We start from the raw sequence: 24,199 nt of genomic DNA, 5'->3' as shown, positions 1-24,199 counted from the left end.
ACATAGAATTATAAATCCAAAGTTGTTTACCTTAAAATGCATTTTTTTATTGTCCTCTTGCATGTAGTTAATCTAGTGAATTTTGAACTGAATGTAATTTCAATTTGACAATTATTTCCCAGTAAACAATCTCTTCTAGTCTCCTTCTCCAGAAGCTTTTAAGATTTTGTCTTTGTCCTTGGTGTTCTAACTTTCATTAGGATGGGTTCCTCTGAATTCTGCTGAGTGCTTGCAGGAGGTATGTGCTTTTACTCTGAAGAGACAACTGTCTCCAATTCTAAGAATATTTTTTTAATTCTTTTCATGTTTACTTGTTTTTGAGAGAGAGAGAAAGAGAGCATGAACAGGAGGGCCAGAGAGAGGGAGACATAGAATTGAAACAGGCTCCATGCTCCAGGCTGTCAGCACAGAGCCAGACATGGGCCTTGAACCCACAAACTGGGAGATCATGACCTGAGCCAAAGTCGGATACTTAACCAACTGAGCCAACCAGTTGCCCCTAAAAATTTTTTTTAATAATTCTTTCATTTAATATTACTTTTTACCTCTCTTCTCTTCTGAATCTTCTATTATATGAAGTCTCCTGAGACATGAGATTACTTTAGCTTTCATACTTTTCACCTTTCTTTTGATCTGAATTCTGCAAAAATTCCTCACTTCAATTTTTTTAGTGCATTAATTTACTCTTCAGCTTCAAGGACCATTCTCCTCTACTTAGCTCATCTATTGTGCTATTAAGTGACTGACCAATTTTTATTATCCATGTAATGTAATTAATAAATGTTTAGGTAGCAATATCCTCTTGCAACTCTTTGTGATAAAATATATTCTAAAATGAAATCCTTTTCTTCTTGTTCTAAGCACTGTTTCTTTAGGTTTAAGTACTTTTGTTTATCCTCTTTTTTGTGTCTCTATCATGGTGATGAATTTCCCTGAATACTTGGTGAATTTTTATTTTGTGCTCCTTTTTAAAGGGGGGATTCTCCATTATGATGTCTTCTGTAGAATTCATTTCATTGTTTTTCTTTGCTCTATTGCAATCCTGCTTTTGCCTTAACAATGAATTTAATGCTAATTGATAGAACAGCTAATAGAAAGATAAACTGTATTCTGGCACCATTAGCCTTCTGGGACTCTGGGTGCACTTTTAGCCTTTAAATGAAATAATCAGGTTGAATATTTGATTTGCCTGGAAAACAAAAACAAATAATTTCTTAGAGAACTTTGGGTAGAATTCTAGATTCTAGAACACTAGATTCTAGTACAAAAACAACAGCTACAACAGCTGAAAAATAATCCTTTTATAAAAAGAAAAATGGTAGGTATGTTTTGCTTCAGAATGATGACTTTTATTTCAAGAAATTGTTTTCTTTAAACCATTCCATTAAAAGGAGTTTGGTAGAAAAGATTTAGTTCATGGAATTCAGAATCTCAGCTCCTAGTAGATTCATGAGTAGAAAATCAATTTCAATGTAAATTATTCTAAAGTCAGATGAAATTTAACTTTGCAAGAGACACCAGATCAAGCCACTTAATCTCTGTGAACTCCCAGTGACTTATTTAGAAATTGAGATTGATCATAGCACACACACATCACAGGATTTTATGATAACTAAGTGGGTAAATATATTTATTTTTTATAAACTGTAAAATCTTTTATTTAAAAAAATTTAAGTGTTCATTTATCTTTGAGGAGAGAGAGACAGCAAGAGCAGGGGAAGGACAGAGAGAGAGGGAGACACAGAATCTGAAGCAGGATCCAGGCTCTGAGCTGTCAGCACAAGGCCCAATGCAGGGCTCAAACCCACGAACTACGAGATCATGACCTGATCCAAAGTCAGATACACAACGGACTGAGCCACCCAAGGACCCCTAAACTGTAAAATCTTTTATTTTATTTTATTTTATTTTATTTTATTTTAATTTTTTTAACGTTTTTATTTATTTTTGAGACAGAGAGACAGAGCATGAACGGGGGAGGGGCAGAGAGAGAAGGAGACACAGAATCGGAAGCAGGCTCCAGGCCCTGAGCCATCAGCCCAGAGCCCGACGCGGGGCTCGAACTCACGGACCGTGAGATCGTGACCTGGCTGAAGTCGGACGCTTAACCGACTGCGCCACCCAGGCGCCCCTGTAAAATCTTTTAAAAAGTAATTTGCCACATATTCAGGCCCTCACTATATAACAGACTGTGAATGTTATTAATTATTATTTAAGTCAGTTTATAATTTATCAAATGAAATTGTAATTTTTTGCCTTTGTGTATAATCATACATTTCTATCCCATCCCTATTTAATAGAGAGATAGATAGGGGCATAATATTCCCTTGATGTTCTTCATATCCCAGGCTGAAGGTTCAATGGTAAGTCATGTGTCCCCATCATGTTCAAACATAAAAATCTCTTCGATTGCTTGTTACATGAATAACAATTTTTAGAACGTCATCTAGAGATTCAGATTCAGGAGGGGTCCAGAATAATATGCTTTTAAAAAGCACCCAAAGTAAAATCTTTCATCAGGAATATTTGGCAAACACTGGCTTAGAGTAATGAGTTGTAATGATTTTCCAGCAAGAGTCATAAGTTCATCTAGGACTACAAAAGGTACTTATACTCCAGTAATAAACTGCCCACCATTTGTCTAAAGTCACCTATTTGCTCTCATCCCAGTGAAAAATAATTTAAGTGCTTAGAATGAACTATTTTTGGGTCTTCTGGAGTGTGTTCCACTTATAGTATCCCATGCAGATGAGACTAAATCTTATTTCCTAAGATTTCCAAATAAGAAATATTTCCCTCTTTTGTCATGATCCATTCCAATGTTTTTTTTTCAACTGCCCAAAAGCTCTTTTTTACATCTGGCTTAAATATTTAATGCATATAACTTTACTGTTAATAGATTAGTATTACCACCAGAATGCAAAGAATTTTATCTTAAATCTTAAGTAAACTCACACAATGTATCCAAAACTATAAGCCACTCTTCACCATCCAGAAGCTACTTCTCGTTAAGAGGAGCCAAAAAGTTCAAAGAAAAGGAAAGAAAAGAAGAGAAAAGAAAAGAAAACAAAAGAAAAGAAAAGAAAAGAAAAGAAAAGAGAAGAAACCTGTAACCTGCATCCACCTAAACATTTCTGAGGAATGTGCTGTCAATAATACATGTGAGGGCAGGTAGGATATGTTTCCCAAGAGACAAATGATTAGCATGAATGTACTGTGCTCAGACCTTTAAGAAAACAGAATAGCCAAGAAGGACTAGAAAAATCATGCAGCTGTTTCCAGGATGTTTTTATTTATAATTTTATGGACTGTGAACTGTGCAAAAAAATGTCACTAGAAGATACTCATTCATCTGCATGATTGTCTTCAACTCCTGTCTGCAGCAATGATCACTAATGAATATGCAGAACATTTTTAAGGTTCAACAGCTTCCAGATAGGCTAGTGACAAACAACCTTGACTGTATTTGCTCTCAAGGCCCTATTTAGGGGGCAAAAGCCAATAACATGGTGCCAATCTTGCTGGCACAGGATAAAAACTGCCTTGATTGTGTTCTTGTCTGCTAAAAAGCCTAGGCGGTGGTATTCAGCTCCTTTCTCAATAGCAGCCTCTTGAACGGCTTGGCATGAACCAGCCATTCTAAGAATGCCTGTTTAAATCTTAGACTGATGAAAAGAGGAATGTATACTGGTTTGCTATTAAAACGTGCAGGATAGAAAGCAATATGAAAACTGAAAATATTCATGAGAATGCCCACATAAAATTTCATTGTGTGATTTTAGTTACTGCACTTTGGGTCTGTATTTTAGCTGGAGAGGAGATTTTTTTATACAGTTAGATATGTAAACTCACCATCCACACACCAAAAGATCCATGATTGTGTCAGCATAGCTTATTTTCAAAAAATTTTATGTTAAAACATATCATACACATAACGAATAGTGAAAAAAATATAGGGGCCCCTGGGTAACTGAGCTGGCTAAACTTCTGGCTCTTGATTTCAGTTCTGGTTGTGATCTCAGGGTTTGTGAGTTCAAGCTTCAAGTAAGTAAGAGAGAGGATTCTCTCCCTCACTGTCTGTCCCTCACCCACTCATGTGAATGCACTCTCTCTCTCTCTCTCTCAAAATAAATAAACATTTTTTTAAAAGAGAATAGTGCAAAAATATAAATGTACGGTTCAATGAAAGCCAACTGCTAGGTAACTGTCACTAGGTCAACAAAGAGCCTTGCAAACCCTGCAGAAGCCTCCATCGCGTTCACTCCCCACCACTTTCCTTTCCAAACTCCTCAAAGGAAACCACTCTCCTGCCTTCTAACAGCACAGCTTAGCTTTGGCTATTTTGTAAGACTCTGTACCAATTAAATTACATAGTATATATACACTTTTGTATCTGACTTCCCCCCCCCGCCCCACTATTATAATTGTGAAATTCATCCATGTTGCTGGGTGTAATGTCAATTCTTCCATTTCCATTTCTGTAGAGTATTTCTTTGTATGACTATAAAACACTTATTTATCTATAATACTGCTTGGTGGACATTTATATTTTTTTCCAGTTTAGGATTGTAATGAATAATGATGCTATGAATATTCGTTTACATTTCTATTGGTGTACACACATTTTTCTGCTGGATACACCTAGAAGTAAAATTGCTGTGTCATAAGATATACAAAAGATCAGCTTTAAGAGAGAATGCTAAGTATTTTTCCAAAGCTGTCACACCAATTTGTAGCTCTAGCCAAAGGTAGAAGGATTCCTTTTTCTCCACACTCTCAGCAAACCCTAGTAATGTTGTCTTTTTAAATGACAGTCACTCTGATGAGTGTGTAGTGGCACATAACTTGCTTTTTCCTCATCACCAATGCTGAGTTCCTTTTTATATGTTAATTTAGTCATTTGGATTTGTGTGTGTGTGAGAGAGAGAGAGAGAGAGAGAGACAGACAGACAGACAGACAGAAAGAGACAGAGACAGACAGAGACAGAGAGAGACAGAGAGAGAGAGAGCGCGCTTCCCGTTCAAATCTTTTGCCTATTTTTATATTGGGTTGTCTTTTTCTTACTGATTTGGAGATTTTTAAAAATTCTTAGTATGCCTTCTTTTTTTAGCTATATATATTCAAGGTATTTTCTTTCACTCTGTGGCTTACCTTTTTACTTACTTAATGGTGTATTTTGATTAGCATATTCTTAATGTTAACATAGTCCATTTTATTCATCTCTTAATGATTAGTGGTGTATGTATCTTTTAAAGACACCTTTCCTTACCCCAGGCTCATGAATTATTCTCCTATATCAATTTTTAGAAACTATTGATTTGTCTCTCAATTTATGTATCATTGTAAGATGGGTCATTTCTTTTCTCTCCCTATCTTCCTTCTTTCCTTCCCTCCTTCCTTCCTATTTCTTTCTTTCTTTTTTAACAAATAGAATTCATTTGAACCAGTACCATCTATTGAAAAGATGGCTCTTTCTCATTGTATTGTGCAGTGCCCCTTTCTATTAAATCAAGTGTCCTTCCAAACATAACCCCAGTTCTGGGCTCTCAATTTTCTTCCACATGTCCATTTGCCTATCCTTGTGCCAATGCTACACTATCTTATTAGTATAATTTATAATGCATCCTAACATCTGGTAGAGCAAGTCTTGCACTTGCTTTCATCGAAAGTGTTTGGCTGAGCCTGGGTGGCTCAGTCGTGTGAGTGTTCAGTTTTGGCTCAGGTCATGATCTCATGGTTCATGGGGTCAAGCCCCCACATCGGGCTCTCTGTTGTCAGCACAGAGCCCACTTCAGATCTTCTGCCCCCCCCACTGCTCCTCCCCCACTCATTCTTTCTCTCTCTCTCTCTCTCTCTCTCTCTCTCTCTCTCAAAAATAAATAAACAGTAAAAAAAAGTGTTTGGCTTATACTAGCACTTTTTTTTAAATTTTTTTTAACGTTTATTTATTTTGAGACAGAGAGAGACAGAGCATGAACGGGGGAGGGTCAGAGAGAGGGAGACACAGAATCTGAAACAGGCTCCAGGCTCTGAGCTGTCAGCACAGAGCCCAACGCGGGGCTCAAACTCACGGACCATGAGATCATGACCTGAGCCGAAGTCGGCCGCTTAACCAACTGAGCCACCCAGGCGCCCCTATACTAGCACTTTGTATTCATAACCTGTATGATCAGTTTGTCATTTCTGAAGAAATCTGTTGAGTTGAGTCTCATTGGGACTGAACTAGATCTAAAAGCCACTGTTGCAAAATAAACTTTAAAATATGAGACTAAAGATATATGAACATGGTCTATTCTTCTGTTTTTTAAATTTCTCCCAATACATTTATTGCAGAGCTCTGTAGTTTCCTATGTAATGATGTTGTCAATTTTAAAAATTATTCCTGGGGCACCTGGGTGGCTCAGTAGGTTAACCGTCCAAGTTCAGCTCAGATCATGATCTCATGGCTCGTGGGTTTGAACCCTGCATCGGGCTCTGTGCTGACACCTCAGAGCCTGGAATCTGCTTCAGATTCTGTGTCTCCCTCTCTCTCTCTGCACTCCCCCCCCATCACACTCTATCTCTCTCTCCCATAAATAAACATAAAAAAATTATTCTTATGTAATTTGATATTTTCTAGATGCTAATGTAAGTGCTAACTAGTTTGCTGTAATGTTTTCTACATGTATGTTATTTGTATATATTAATACCCTGGCGTTTTTCTCTTAAACTTATATCTGGCAACTTTGTTATATGCATTAATAAATTCTAGTTATCTTATGGATTTTCTTTTTTTAAGTTTATTTATTTATTTTGAGAGAGTGATAGCATGCATGTCTGTGAGCGGGGGAAGGGCAGAGAGAGAGAGGAAGAGAGAGAATCCCAAGCAGGCTTTGCACTATTAGCACAGAACCTGATGGGGGTCTTGATCTCAGAACCATGTGATCATACCTGAGCTAAAATCAAGAGTTGGAAGCTCAATCAACTGAACTATCCAGGCACCCCTATCTTATGTGTTTTCTATATAAATCATATTTTCCTATACATATTTTATCTATTTTTATATTTTTGCCTTATTTCTCTAACAAAGACCTTCAGTAAGATAACAGACATCTTTGTGCTCTTACTGTTCTGAAGGGAAAATTTCTCAAAACTTTATGGTTAAGTTCATGATTGCTGTAAATTTTTTAAACATATCTAATAAATGCACTTTAATCGTGTTTTTTTAAGAACATATTGAGATGATTATTAAATCATTTACTATTTTCTTGTACAGTAAATTATATTAGTTCTTTTTTCACTAATGTATTTTTAACAGATTTATTGGATATAATGTGCAAACCATAAAATTCATCCATTTAAAGTGTACAGTTCAATGGTCTTTAGCACAGTCATGGAATTGTGCTACCATTGCCATAATGTAATTTTAAATATTTTTCTCAGCCCAGAAGGAAATCTCATACTCATCGTATTCACTCCCCATCCTTACTTGCCTAGCCCTGGTCACCCACTAATCTACTTTCTGTCTTGATAGTTTCCTAACTCTGGAAATTTCATACAAATGGAATCATGCAATATGTGGGGGTTTGTTTTGAGACTGGCTTCTTTAACTTAGCAAAATATTTCTGATGATCATTCACATTATAGCATGTATTCATGCTTTATTCTTTATTGTTACTGAATACTACTTCATTTTATGGATATATGCTACATTTTGTTTGTACATTCGTCAGCTGGTGAGCATTTCATTCATCTTCACGTTTTGGCTTGGGACATGCTGGGAAGCTCTATTGTATGGGAATATTATTTAACATCTACATATTATTAATCCAACAAACTAAACAATTTTCACATTAGATTGTTTAGTTTGAATATAATTGATTTTATTTCTACCATATTTTTTCTCAGTGTTCTGGGTTTCTTTTTCTCGCTCTTCCTTTTCGTTTTTCCTGCTCTCTGTTGGACTGACCAAGTCTGTTTGCTCTTTCTTTTCCTCTGCTCCTTTCCTGTAACTGATCTGAGAGTTCTATATTATATTCCTGTGTGTGTGTGAAGTGTTACTCTTAAATTTATAAGCCACACACTCAAGTGTTTTCCAGTAAATTCTACAACATATCTACCTTCCTCCCAACCCTGACAACATTCTTACCATCTTTACACTATGCAATAACAGATATATCTTCTTACTTTAGTTGAATTTAATTTACTCTCTTTTTTTTTTTTTAATTTTTTTTTTCAACGTTTATTTATTTTTGGGACAGAGAGAGACAGAGCATGAATGGGGGAGGGGCAGAGAGAGAGGGAGACACAGAATCGGAAACAGGCTCCAGGCTCTGAGCCATCAGCCCAGGGCCTGACGCGGGGCTCGAACTCCCGGACCGCGAGATCGTGACCTGGCTGAAGTCGGACGCTTAACCGACTGCGCCACCCAGGCGCCCCTAATTTACTCTCTTTTTAAAAACATTCAAAAATTATTACTTTCTCTATTTCACTATCAGACTACACCTTCATATATAATTTTTTTGCTTTTTATATAAACACAATATTCTTGAAATTAAAAAAAAATAAATCTATCAAACAACTGCAGCATTCATGAAACCCAGTAGAAAACAACTGTTTGTTTAATGTTGAGCAGAATTCTGATCATTATCAAAATCTGAGCACATGAAACCTTGGAGATAAATGTTTAATTACATATTTGAGGGCATTCAATAATAATAATGGCTAATGCCTATACAGGACTTACTTTGTACCAGGTGCTGTTTTACTGTTCTAAGAAATACACACACATGTAATGTAATCTTCCCAACAACGCTATGAAATAGGTACTATTGTTGTATTACTATTCCCACCGTACAGGTGAGGAAACTAGCACAGAAAACTAAGTACATTGCCCACAGTCACCTAGCTTGTAAGTGTCATGGCTGGAAATTGAACCTAGACAACATGTCTCCAAAATCCATGCTAAGTACAATCTGGTACATTACCAAATGGATAATTCACAAAAAAAAAGTCAGGGCCTCTGGAACTATTGGCAGCCCATGTTTGAAATAGTAATCTATGAATTAGTGTTAGTGTTTTTCATAATAGCTAACTGAAATAGAAAGCAGATATCAGTGTTTTCTGTCCTTAAGAAGCATTTTAATTTTAAAACCAGGTATGGATCCTCTGAATTGCTTTTAGAAATTCCTTTTTTTGGACTTTCAAACACTGAATTCATATTTAATACTAAGCTTAACATTAAATTTAAAAATTCCTTCTTTTAGACCCTTAAACGTTACATTATCTAAAACCTTCATAATCAAGAAGACATAAAAATAAATGCCTTTGAATTGGCCAGCTTACTTGTGACAAAAGGTACTACTAATAAAACCCTGGGTCTATGTCTATCTAGTCCTGCTCAAGGATCATGCACACACCACTACAACCCGACTACCTAAATATTCCCAGTCACAGGTAATGGTCCCCTCTGCAGGGAAATAACCAGTATTTCCAGTCAAGCATTCACATGTACCATGCTGAGAAAATGTCTCTGTGTTATAAGTTAGCCATGCAAGTGGCAGTGCTAAGTAGGAGACTCGAGTACTCAAATAACCCTGGCTCCAGTTAGTTTGACAACCTCACTCTTGCCATGCTCAATATTAAATTCAACTCAGACTCAGCCACCAATTTGGAGAACTCCAACTCCATGATCTCCCCCAATTATCTCTGTTCTCTAGGGTCCGTTCAGCTCTCTGGTGGTAATCAGTCCTATGGTTTCAGGTCCATGGAGGCCCAGGGAGATTCTATACTGTCAAAGAAGATAAGAATTCTGATCAAACACACACTTGAGCTCCCCTAGGTAAAATGACAGTAAAGGACAAGGGGAGAAGGTTTAGATGTGTGGCACTATCTTCATCTGAGAGGCTGTGTTCCTTTCCATACACCTTTCTATTCCCCATCCTTCCAATTTAAAACAAATAGCACCATTTCCAGCCAGTGTGCTTGAAGAAAAACTAATGCAATGATTGTAAAATAATTTGCAAAAACATATATTGCTCTAAAATATTCAATGACATTTATTTCCTTTTTGCAGAATAATAAGTCCCTATTGCACACGTAATAGGATATCTCAGATAAATTTTGTTGTGTATTTGGCACAATTTTGAATATTCACACTGCCTAACAAGCCATTTATCAGAGCTTTCACAAAAACGTTTTTTAATCTTCCACAGAACAGCATATATCTCAAGACTTTTATATGAATTCACTAAAGTTATATTCAAATAGACTAATTATCATTAAGTGTGTATGTTTAAAATATGTATAAGATATTTATGTATTAAAACTGGTAGGTTCTGATTGCCTTTATCTTGATGGTGAGTTATGAATCCTTTATATTTAAGAGAAAATGTATTTTCAAGCCCCAAAGCTAGAAATCTTTTTAAAACATATTGAAAATGAAGTCATATTTCCCTGGTCTATTTCAGTATACAGTACTTTGTAAAATAAATACTCCAAAGTGGTTTGAATTCATAAAAATAATTGCTTAAAAACTGCCCCAAGGTTAGGCCTGGCATTGAAGATTTTGTCTGGTGGCTAAATATTATGGTTCTGTTAATACTCTAAAACACTGTCTATAATGGAAATGCCAACTTCTCTGTAGTCCATATGAATGAAATATTGCAAATTAAAGTATGCAGCTGATGTGCAACTTCGCCTATGAAATATAATGATTGCTATTTGCCAATATATTTTCAAAAAATATAGGAGCAACAAGAGTTGGTACAAATGCTTAGGGACTATAACTAAAGCTATTGTTGAATTCTTTCTAATCAAATATTTTAACATATTGTTGCATTCGGTGACTAGCTCACTGTGAGTTGCATCATTAAGTAAGACAGCATTCCCTAACTCAGTGGCATACCATTCACTATAATCATTTATTAGGTGCTTGTGCACACTTACTCTGTGATTCTTGACAGACGTTTTGAACTATAATTTATAAAGGAAGTAGAATTTGAAACAGAGATCTCTGTGTCATCCAATAGAAACAAAAATGTGTAACAAGAGTACCATGTCACAAGCCTACTTGCCCACTTCAAATTCTCAACAGTGATAAAAGCATGCATTACTGCCTGCCCCAGCAATCCTTTCCACAGTCAATGGTAAAAGAAATAGGAGGATTACTGAGGAACACTGTCCCATGCAACATAAGCTTACCTCTTCTGCTATCTCTATTCTGTCTGTTCCAGGAGTGACAAGATCAAACCAGATATATATAGAAAGCATCCAAGTAATACCAGTGAGTCAGAGGAGCTCTTTCATTTATACTATGTTGTAATCAAAATGCATAGAATTTTAAAATTCTAAGGTTTTATCATATACTATTGCATGTGCTAAAACTGTAACTTCTATAAAGAGAACACATTAACCTATATCTTTAACTATTCTTTGGAAACATCCTTTCTGTATAGAAGTACTTGAAATAAAGCTATCATTTCTTATTCTCCCAAAAGATGTCAATCAAGAAGGAGTTAGTCATGATCAAACATATTCTAGTCACTGTAGAGGTTTTTAAAAAGAGTAAAAGATGTGATCTCCACCAATGAAGAATCATATCTAGCTGGTTTTTAAAAGATAAGTAGAAGTAAAAAAAAAAATTACAGTCTAGTGTGTTTTAGGATACACTGTCTTAAAACTACATTCACTATGGGAACTTAGCAAGGAATGGAAGAGTGTGGTCTCAAACTGTCACTGAAGGAAGAATAGGTGTTCAATTGACTGACGGAAAAGCAAGAAGATATTTCACGTGGAAGGAAGACTGGAAAATGGTACAGGACAGGAACAAGCATGTAGGAGATAGAGGTTAACCAATATGATTGAAGCAGTGTCATCAATAAGATGTTTATGATAGTATCTAGTTAATAGGGAGTGTTAAATGTCACATGAGAATCTGTAGGGACAAACAAACCACCAAAAGGATTGATGTAGGAAAAGACAAGCTGCAGGTTTTGTCTTAAAGCTTAATCCTAGAAGCAGGGGAAGAGTACTAAGAAACTAAAGATTTCACTGGGCATTTTAAGTGTATATAACATACTGGAACAACGCAAGCTCTAGAGGGATGTGTGTCTGGGTTAGACTCCCAGGAACTCTACTTACTAGCCATGTTACCCAGGAGAAATTTCTGAAGTTCTTGTGCTGCAATTTTCTCATCTAGAATGTTGACATAATAAGTACCTAGCTTATTGGGCTACTATGAAAATTAAATGGATTAATACAGGTTAAGAGTTTGGAACCAAAAAGAGACTCACATAGAGTTAGCTTATTTTTAACAAAGGAACATAGACAATAAAATGTAGCAAAGATCCTTTTTTTCAGCAAATGCTGCTGGAAGAACTGGATATCTACAAATAAAAAAAAATTAGTCTAGATACCAGATCTTACAACTTTAACAAAGACTAACTCGAAATGCATCATAGGCACAACTGCAAAATGCAAAACTATAAAACTCCTATAACAAAGCATGGGAAGGAAATCTAAATGACCAAGGGTATGGTGTTGACCTTATAAGTGGGACACCAAAGACACAAGTCATGAAAAAAAATTGATAAGCCAGACTTTATTAACGCTAAAAAAACTGCTCTAAATAGACGATATAATAGAATGAGAAGGTAAGCCACAGACTGGAAGAAAATATTTGCAAAAGACACATCTGATACAAGACTGCCATTTAAAATATACAAGAAATGCTCGAAATGCGACAATAAGAAAACAACCCAATAAAAAATGTGCCGAAGACCTTCACAGACATTTAACATTCAAAAAAGGTGAAATACACAGAAAATATAAACATGGCAAAAAAACACATATGAAATGATACTCCACACATGTTCCATTTATCACCAAGGAAGTGAAAATCAAAACAACATGACACTACATATATTAGAACGGTCGTAATCTGCAGACTCTCAGTACTGAATACTGGTGATGATATGGAGCAGCAGGAACTCTCATTATTGATGGGGATGCAAAATGGTATTGTCATTTTGAAAGACAGCTCGACGATTTCTTACAAAACTAAATATACTTCTCTTTTATGATCCAGCAACTGCACTCCTCAGTATATACTTGAAGTTGTTGAAAACTACGTCCACACAAAAAGGGGCACCCAAATGTGTCTAGCACCTTTATTTACAATTATCAGAACTTAGAAGCAACCAAGATGTTCTTCACTAGATAAATGAATAAACTGTGGCACATGTGGACAATAAATTAGTATTCATTGCTAAAAATAAATGAAATACGAAGACATGAAAAGATATGGAAGAAACTTAAATTCATATTACAAAAGAACAAAAAAACTTGGAGTGGATCTGGGACACCAGAAGTATTCAATAAAAATCACTATTATTATTATCACATGTACACGTTGCATATTCATGCATGCACAGGTTTTAACATTAATTCTCTCATCTCTCAAGTAAAAAATATCTTGAGGACAAAGGATTGTGTATTTTTCAAAACTATATTCACAGAAGTTCTCAAAGTGCTGGGGCCCCTGGGTGGCTCAGGTCATGATCTCACAGTTCATGGATTTAAGCTCCGCACTGGGCTCTGTGCTGTCAGATCAGACCCTGGAGCCTGCTTTGGATTCTGTGTCTCCCTCTCTCTCTGCCCCTTCCCTGCTCACGTGAGCTCTGTGTGTGTGTGTCTCTCTCTCAAAAATGAATAAACTTTTTTTTTAATTAAAAGAAGTTCTCAAAGTGTTATTCAAAGAATAGGCATGCAATAAATATTTCTTGAAGAAAAAAATCAATGTAGAAAGGGAGAAATAGGCTAATGTTGAATACTGATTGTTAAGCTATGAGGAGAAAAGTTCATGAAGGTATCAAAATTGCATCAACTCTCTTTCAACTCTATTTCAGAACTTAGAGAAATGCAGTGAACCAATGCCTCCAATGTGTTCCAAGGAAATGTATGAAAAATTCCTGAAATCATGCACATGAACAAGCTGACAGTTTAATCAGGCTAGGTCTCCCCAGACAGATGTAGAATCACACAGGAAATTTAAGAGGAATCAGGAAAGCCAGAGAAACTGGAAAAAGGACTCTTTAAAGAGAACAGACTCTTGAACCTTTTAATATTATATATATAAAGGAAAGAGAAGAAAGGTTTCGCCCTCTCCATAGAGGTTAGAAGGCTGTGTGTGTGTGTGTGTGTGTGTGTGTGTGTGTATGTGTGTAACCTATATATTTCAGAACAAATGTGAGCAAATATCAGAAAGCTATGAGTGCATTTAGATTAACAATCTGACAGTAGGCCCTATAAATGTGGAAAGCAGACCTCTTGGGTCAAAACAACAAGGATATGAGAATCAAAAGCAATAGTGCAGATGAGATAGAACCTGCTTCTGAAATGCTCCTTATACTCATAATCTTACTGTTCAAACCTCCAATTGCTGGAACAAAATAAAAGCAATTCAAAATATAAGGAATTTGGTAGCATGGCTGAGATGGCAATTCACCCTGATATGCTGCTGGCTTAAATTTAGCAGATATTATTTTCTTTCAATTCAACCTCTTGGCATAACTTACGCTCAGAGTTCTTGGAAGATGTGGTACATGGAAACAAAAGGATGACAAATGATTCTGTATAACATAACTTTGCAATAAAGTCACAAACTAAAAAGAATTCCCTAGAATTTTAATATAGGACTTCTCTGGCAGTGTTGGTCAACCCAGAGATCACCTATGTATACAAAGTGAAAAATACATAATGAAACTATGTTGGAGATATATATCTGAGCTCGCAATCTAATCATTCTATAGATGGCACAAATTATGATTTCACAGGTACTGTGTTTGCAGTTGGTATCCTACAGAGGAAAGAGGCTTGGGTGGTGACAGTCTGGTGGAGAAGGGAGAAGTTGAGCATATTCTTATTTAAATACTCCAATGTCATCTCTGCAGTGAGGCTTCCCCAAACACTCCTGTAGAAAGTAAGTGCTCAGCACTCACTCTATCACAGAACTTGCCTATGCATTAATTTATAAAGTTTATTTTTTACATGTTTATTTTCTTTTTCACCTACTGAATGTAAGGTCATGAGACAGAAGACAGTAACTATTTTGAGAAGTTATGCAGCATGATGATTAAGAGCATAGAATTAAAGGCTAAGCACAAGAATTTATCCTTGGGCACACTGCTTAAACTCTGTCTCAGAGTTACTAATAGGATTAATACATTTAAAAATACATAATAACAATACATATATAACAGATACCAATCACTGTATAAATGTTAGTTGTTACTATTAGTTGTCACCATTTTCTTAATGCCAAGAACATCAAATAAATGGATATTCAAACACAGAAATACACATATACACTCTGCACATCCTACTTCCTACTGAAATGTGAAATATTCATAATCAGGTGTTCCTTTTTAAATAATTGAAACTATTCAAAGTACTTGCACACGTCAAATATATGCTTGTAATATGAAGTGCTATCATGAAACCCAACACTATGTTTGGCACCATGGAGATCCATGTTTCAGCCAAATTCAATGCTTCCCAACCACGTGTCCTCAGAGTACTAAAAGCATCTTCAAGTCCATAGTGCACCGACTAGTGATTGACTAAATTCTGCCTTGCATTTATTTGACTATTTTTCAGATATATGTAGTTGTAATCCATGAAACACAAATGCATTTACAAGTAAAGTTATCATTGTTCTGTTAGTTTCTCATTATTTTGTAGTTCGTTGTTTCGTCGTGCCTTCCTTGTTTTGTAGTTCCTTAGTAACTGATTAAAAAAAAAAAAAAAACTAGTGTCTTTTGGGATTCTGAAAAGTTTGACATTTAAAAGGGAATATTATACTTGGAAAGGTTCAGAATCGGGGGTCTAGGTCATGCTGCATCACTAAAATGCCAAACTGGCGTCTCCAAGCTCCCGGGCAAGCCACAAAGGGCACTGGAGTCAAGAATATACAAAGACTAGAAGTGCTCTTGCTAAGCCTTCTCTTCTAAAGGGCTCTGGGCATCATTGCCTGAGTTTGTCTACATTTGTGAATTCTGTTTCAGCAAAAAGGTCAGGCCTTTGGTCAGAAATAGTTTAAACCGTTAGAGAAGAAGCCTGCCTTCTTTTTTAATATACATAAATTGAGATTGAGAGAAGGTAGTTTATCAACAAACTTGTACAGTGACAGTGTTTGATAACTTTGGTAGTGGCTTTCTAAATATTTACTTTCATTAAGAGGCTCTTCAAGTAGGTGTAAAATATTAGAAAGTTCACCCACTTATCATCCACTGTCACTATAGCCACATTCCAACATCCATGCAACAAATACAGATGCCTGTACTCTGCAAGAGCTCCTGGAGGTGAAATGGTGAACATGGGACACATACTAAAGTCACTGTAGAACTTCTGTATCAGAGGAAGGCTCCGATGCCCTACTCTACTCCAGTTTTTTGGACATTTCTAAATAAAGAATATCCAGAAGACATAAGATCTGTGTTATCCTCTTTTTGTCTATGATCATAATAATAAAAGACAATGCAGCAGCCCTTCAGTTATCTGCACCAGGATCAGTGATGGGGATACAATGTGAGCAGAAATAATGTTATGGATTCATGAAATTCCATTCCATTTTTCTCCTCCTGAAAGTACAAAAATACCCCATTTCCACATTGCCCTTGCTACTGCGTTAGGGATATGTAATTAGTCTGTCTAGTGGGAATGTGACTAGAACTGACCTGCAGTCTGACGAACAGTGGATATACGTCCCCTGCCCACTCTCTTCTCCTGATACCATTTAAGACCTCCTGCCATATTAAGTCACTGTTATGTCATGTCCCAGTTTGATACACAGTATATACTTCTTTTACCTAACTAGTACACAGTATATTCTAAACAAGTCACTTTTCCAGGGCACCTGGGTGGCTCAGTCAGTTAAGTGTCTGACTCTTGATTTCGCCTCAGGTCATGATCTCACAGTGGGTGGGATCAAGCCCCACATCGAGCTCTGCACTGATGGCATACAGCCTGCTTGGGATTCTCTCTCTCCATTTCCTCTGTCCCTCCCCGCTCTCAAATTAAATAAAAAAACATTTTTTTTTAAATCTTAAACACATTAATTTGCCACATAAACTGAAGATTACTCATTAAATGCAATGGTTTTGGAGTCTGATAAACCTGGTTTTAAATACCAAGCTCATATCTTACGATTGAGATCTTTGGAAAGGTAAATGACTTTTGAGTCTCAGTCTTCTTTGTCCTATAAAATGTATAGCTTCTCACAGGCTATGCAGGATTATTACACAAATTATGTTAGTTAACTAACTAAATAAACATGTGTGTGTGTGTATGCACATGCACACCTTTACACTCCTCCAAGTTCATATAGCAGTTCAGTGAATTTGTATTTTTTTTTTCCTAAAGTGTATTTATTTCTGAGAGAGAGAGCACATGAACAGAGGAGGAGCAAAGAGAGCAGGGGACAAAGGATCTGAAGAGGGCTCTGTGCTGACAGCAAAGAGCCCAATCCAGGCCTCGAACTCACAAACTGTGAGACCATGACCCGAGTCAAAGTCAGACACGGAACCAACTGAGCCACCCAGGTTCCCCTGAATTTGTATTTCTATACAGTTTATCTAGAAATGGATTACATGCTTAGAATAATAGTAAAAAGAGACCTGAAAAAACACCTAATCCAGACCCTTATTTTACGGATGGGCAAAGTGAGGTAGATCGAAGTAAATGGCATCATCTATAATGACATGCTCGGGGCGCCTGGGTGGCTCAGTTGGTTAAGCGGCCGACTTCAGCTCAGGTCATGATCTCGCGGTCCGTGAGTTCAAGCCCCGCGTCGGGCACTGTGCTGACAGCTCAGAGCCTGAAGCCTGTGTCGGATTCTGTGTCTCCCTCTCTCTGACCCTCCCCCGTTCATGCTCTGTCTCTCTCTGTCTCAAAAATAAACATTAAAAAATATATATATAATGACATGCTCTTCTTTCCATCACACAATCTGCTATTGAATTAGATAAAATTAAAAAGTGTTTTAAAATTTAATTAATTACTGTCCTTTATGTTATAAACCATAGCACCAAACTGTGGAATTTAAAGAGTTATCCAACTGCAAGTTTTATATTAAAACAGCACCTGAGTCTTGCCCAGCTGCACTGAAATTAGAGGCACAGATGTTTCAAGCAGTGTCAAGGATGTTGACAATAAAGCAGTGTTCTTTCATCTATGCAAAGCCAACTGGCTTGTGTATCAATTGACTACAACTGTGGCTTCATTCGTGAATACTCAAGTAGATTAATCTGTGTGAGTAATGTAGCATAGAGGTTAAGAGAACCAGTGCAGATAGACTTTGCTCTGAACTCCAGTTACACGCTTTCAATCCTAGGGCACAAGGTAGTTCCACCCCTGGTTACCTCTAGGGCCCTCCCTCTCACTTTCCTCCCCTATGGAACTAGGACAAGAGTATTTGCTACATAGGATTTCTCTGAGTAAAGAGTTAATGTTTGTAAAATCATTTAGCACAGTGTCTGACAACTGGTAAGCACCCACTAATGATAATTATCATGATGTGCAGAAAATCCATTCCTCTCAGTATAATCATACAATGGATATATCTTTGTATAAATATTCATATCCACATATATATTATGAATGAAAACATGTTACATCTGTTAAATAATTTATTTTTGTACATCTTTGGATATGTTGCTGTAATTGAGTTATGACAGAGAATTTCACAGTTGTAAAACATGAATGAGATCTGATACTATGCAATACAGACTTAAAGATTAAAATTTGTATAAACTAAATTTTCCAAATATTTACAATGTTAATCTAGCCTCTTAAAACATTCAATAGTAAATTTTTTCTCTGCCTTCTTAAGTACAATATAGCCAGTTTTCACATTTTATTAATTACTTACAATTATCATTATAATATCTATCAACTATACATCTCACAGCTGCTCCTGATGTGGGATACAGTGAGTGAGTAGTATGGATCCAGATATACTCAGATACTTGCTTCCTATATAAAGTAGATGATTAGCTTGCTTTTTGCTCGTTTGCATTTTTCTTATGAAACTGAAGTGACTAATGTTGAGCCGTCTATCCTTCAGGGCAATAGAACACCACGAACTTTTTGAAGAATAAATTAATAAATTAAAGACTGAAGTAATCAGCCCTCAACTGTTTTACTTGCCCTCCAGAAAATTATCTCCTTTGCTTGTGCTTCTAGGATCTTTTGAATTGTCAGCACCATTCAAAACATTTCTTAAGATTTCACCATGGATGTCATTTCTTATCATCTCTATTGCTTCTCAACGCTGCCCTCTCCATGCCTGAACCAAATGAACAAACTCGACTGTATAATTTTGATTTAGGGTCTGGAATAAATCTCAGCCCTGTAACAGGTGTGAGTTCCAAAATGCTTTTTTGCCTACTGAGCTTATTTCTCTCTCCACCCCAACCTTCTAAGTGCCTTCCAGGGGAATGGGAAACTGTCTCAAGCCCTGACTTACACCCCAGTTTTCTGATTAGGATTGTATCTGGCTCCTTAGCCTGAACAATCACAACATAGTTCTAAAACAAGCTTGATTCCCCTAGGAGTTGGACCCTCTATCTCTCTGCCAACAGCCGGCTGGAATCCTGCTTTAACCCAGATGGACTCCCACACTCCAGAAACCACATGATTCCAGTCCACCTGTCTCAGATAGCACTTCTGTGGGGAAACTCAGGCCACAGGGCCCCCACCATCTGATCTGAATCTCGGGGTAGTAAATGAAGCCCAGATGGAGAACAAATTTGCTACATCAACTTGGATCTGGAGTCAGACTCCTGCCACCATCCATGCAGGCAAACCCTCGAGCTTGAGTAGGCTTCCCTAGTCTGGCATTGCTTGTTCCTAACATATTTTTCTCTTGCTGCAAGCCAGACAACTGAAGACTAATCGTGTCAAGTGATCTGCCCTACTAAGTTTACTATAATAAATAATAAATTTATCATAATTTGGCAGCCTAATGCTCTCTTCTTTCTTTCTGGAATCCTTCATTGACACACTGTCAGTGAAAAGTGCCCTCAGATGTACTCAGTATTATTCTAGGATACTTGGGGCTCATTTCTAATGCCTCATCTGCAGTATAATATGAGATAATCTATAGTGATGATACTGAGTTAAACAATAACATTTTTTCAGTTTATGCTGTATAAAGTCTACTTGTGACTTTATACAGCACTAGTTTCTTTGGGCTTCCATAACAAAATACCACAGAAAAGTGGCTTAAGCAACAGGATGTATTTCCTCACAGTTCTGGAGGTTGGAAGTCTAAGATCAAGGGTTGAAAGGTTTGGATTTTCCTGGGGCTCTCTCCTCAGCTTGCACATGGCTGCCTTCTTGCTGTGTCCTCATATGGCCTTTTCTCTGTGCAGGTACATCCCTGATGTCTCTCGGTGTATCCAAACCTCCGCTTACAAGGATACCAATCAGACTGAATTAGGGCCCACTCTAGTGGTCTTATTTTAAATTAACTGCCTCATTAAAGCCATATCTCTAAATACAGTCTCATTCTGAGGTTCTGGGGGTTTGGACTTCAGTGTATGGATTTGGGGGGAAGGAGGAACAATTCAGCCCATAACACATGTGGAATAATACCTTCTTCACAAGCTGTCCTCAGGATACTCCCTAGAAGAGCAAGTCGTCCATAGTAGACCTCTGTTAAGAGTTTATGTGGCTGAAAAACGATTTCATACTTTTAATCTTGACCTCACTGTGAATCGGTGAGATAATATTGACAGGCAAAATAAGTAAAATTTTACATCACATCAAATCTGACTTCCCGAAATGGGCTGGACGATAATGAAAACAGTTATTGTACCTCAGTAAACCTGCAGTTTCTAAATTTTCTTCAACTGATGCTTCTGAAAAGAGTATCTTCATCTCTCTGTGCACTAGCATGTTTTTTTTTCATACTACAATGAATTATATTCCTTTAAGTGTCTTAAGAAACATTTCAAATTGCCAAATGTTTTATCTTATGCTGGCCTGGAGTATGGACAAACATAATACAATTCCCAGCAGTGCATTCACTAACTACTGGGGGAAATTTTGCCAAGATCTGAGAAAACACGATTCACTTTTCACTGATGAAATGATCAGGAAATAGTCAATATTCAAGAATGAATTCTGTGAAATGACCCATTTTTATTCTGTGTTTTTTTATGGGTTGATTTTTCTCCCCGCCAGCTCTGCCATCTCACAATGCCAAAGGTTCCCATTGCTGAATTTAATCATTTCCACTAGAGCACAGGCTAGTCTTGGATGTGGAAGATTTTTCAGTCCAGCCCTGCTCAGCGGTTGCCACTTCCAGCAGGTTGTCATGGGGCCCACCTGGCACAGAGCCCTCTGGGGACCAAGAAGGTGGGGAGCCCTCAGGGCTGGTTCTTCTCTCCCACCATGTTCCTCAAGCTTGCTCTGTCTGTTCCTGTCCCCACTCCTGGTGTCTCTCATCCCCACTGCTCCTTCTGTTTCAGCTCTTCCCAAGCTCATGCTGCAATGTATGTTTTCATAATAGAATTCTGCACACTGGTGGGAGTATATCTGTGGGACAAATTCTTTGCATTGAACTGGAGGGAGCTGTTAAACACTTCTCCCATGAGTAAAGAAGAGGCAATAGCAATACACTAAGAAAACACTTTGCTTTCCCCTCACTGTTGAGAAGCACAGGTTTCTATTCAATTCTATGTTAAAATTATTTGTACCTGTCAGAGGGCTGAGAAGTAGAAGAGAGTCTAGAGAGAAATTAAAAAAAAAAAAAGAAAATAAAGAGGGAGATTGATACCTGGAAGTTTTTCAGGCAGATGAGAGGAACAGTTGGTAGGGAAGAAAAGATTTAAACTATGCCCAAGCACAATGGCGTTCACTTCCAAAATTAAAATTGTCTGCTGATTGTGGCCGAAAACCCACAAATCTTTTTTTTATCTTATTTTCACTATCACAGTCTTCTCAAGCTGACATAATCACCTTTTGGGGTTTCATCAGCACTTGGCAAAATCACAGCATCTCCATTTCAAAAATTTTCTGTTTCCAGAAAGGAATCTAAAACTTCTTATTTTTTAACACATGGCAGGTGGTTAGCTGTTAACAACTAACTTTTTACCTAAAAAGTGACATAATTAGTCCAAGTATGTTACATTCTCATGGCTGGATGTCCTGTTTACTGGTTTGTTTTTTTTCTAAATCAGGCTTCACTTAATAATGAACCAACATTTTAAATTATTACTTATTCATAATCCTAGCCAAATCTACCTAAGGTTCCCTTTCACAAAACAGCTGTTGTTGTTCTCACTAGATTTCTCCCTGCAGCAGGTCACAGCCCGTGTGAGGACAGACACTGGAGAAAAGACAAAGGAAAAATATTAAAATAGATATGCTGTGTCTTTCCTGAAAGTGGTTTATGATTTCATGTTCACATATGGAACTAAAGATTGTGGCTGACTATCTTGTGGGAAGTGTAAAGCTGAGTGAAGCAGGAGGCTCCTTGATCTCAATGACATTGGTGGGTGGGGACTGGCTCACCATGTCTTCAGAGGAACAGGTGGTCCTCAGATCGTAGATTCAGAAGTTTAATTTTATCATCTCAGTCAGGGAGATCAGGCCTTGGCAAAGGAACAAAACATAACCAAATGCTGAATAGGTGCCAACTGGTGCCAACTGGTTAATTTACAATGAGAAACATGCTTTTGGATGAACAAATAATCTTCTCCAGAATGAAGACAATTTTAAAAAATAACTGCTTACCAAAATACAACTATCTGAGCATGAACTCAGAACAAATGAGGTTCATGTAAAAAAAACAATAGCACCTGCTCATTGTACTGCTTATTACAGAGCGGTGGCAAGTTTCTACACCAGTGGTGGCAAGTTTCTTCCTATAAAGGTTCATGAAGTAACTATTTCCGGCAACACGAGCCGCAGACTCTGCCACAGCTATTCAACTCTGCCTTTGCAGCGTGAGGTGGCCATGGAGAAGGGAGTAAGCAAATGGGCAAGGCCACTCTCCAGCAACACGTGGTGCACAAAACAGGCAGCAGGCCGGGCGTGGCCCTGTTGTACATTACAAGTCGTGTGCACACTCATCTATGAGAGTCATCATGACTCCCTGAGGTGAGTGTTACCCACTTGATGGGTGAAGAAACTGAGGTTCACAGAAATTAACTGACTTCCTGGAGGTGACCCGGATAAATAATGAATTTGTCAAACCAGGACTTCCTTTTTCACGTCTGATTCCACTGCCTGAAAGTTGGGAAGGCTGGAGGTTAGTTCACTGAGGCAACAGCAAAGTCTTATTAATTTCTCTTAATTCAAGATATTTTTTCTAATCACAAGGTTGTGTCAGTTGAGATTATTATCACTTTCCCCAAAGAGAGGAAGAGAAATGCCAACATTTTAATTCTCCAAGTATTATTTTTCCAAGCCTTATGTATTCATACTAACAGCAGGGTTGCAACATTTACTCACAATATGATTCAGCTACACAAATAAAATTTTCTTAAACTGCATTTATGTTTTCAAAACCTCTAACTATGCTGGGTAGAAAGGTATTTTTTTCAACTAGCCAGTTAAAATATTTCTACCTCTTCTGGTTTCAACAATCCTTATTCATTCTTTTCAAAGTTAAACTCCCTATTGGGGCTTTTATTTTTTAACCTCTTTCACATAGTCCAGTCTTTTAGGTAAATGCTTAGTCTTTCAGATCTCACCCTTTACTCTTCTCAAGTTCATATGGGTGTGTAGGGAAAGTTGACCTTGTCCTCACAGACACGGACACATGAGAGAATAATGAAGAGATGGGTTATTCCTCAGATCCATGAGGTATCCCCTGGATCGCCATGGTTTCTTGTGTAGAAGATATGGACCAGTCTGCTTCCCAGGCTGGTGACTGCTGATGAACAACTGGCTCCACCAGGCTTTTGGGGTGATATGCTGGCACCTCTGCTAGAACCTTTACCACCACCATTTTCATCCATTTTCAAAGTCCTCACCTATGGCAGCCACTTTGTCTTGACCTCAGACCCCTGCCATTTCAACATCTTTTCATCATGGCACTGGGACCCCAGAATGCCCTGTAAACCATCCATCCGGCTGCCTTATGACAAGGATATGCATAACCACAACATGCTCTGGAAATATCTGAGCACTAGACTCCCTGCTGAGGCT

General features: G+C 37.4%; 1 long non-coding RNA gene across 1 annotated transcript in view; it reads right to left on the bottom strand.

Annotated features, from left to right (window-relative positions):
• Positions 1–24,199, bottom strand: part of LOC147577476 (uncharacterized) — a 225,566-nt gene that overhangs the window by 154,672 nt on the left and 46,695 nt on the right. The window lies entirely within an intron of this gene.

Source organism: Puma concolor, chromosome C2 (genome assembly GCF_028749965.1).
Source record: "Puma concolor isolate L17-30 chromosome C2, mPumCon1.1.hap2, whole genome shotgun sequence".
NCBI lineage: Eukaryota > Metazoa > Chordata > Mammalia > Carnivora > Felidae > Puma > Puma concolor.
The sequence above is the reverse complement of the archived record's forward strand: the minus strand, read 5'-3'. Positions and strand labels throughout refer to the sequence as shown.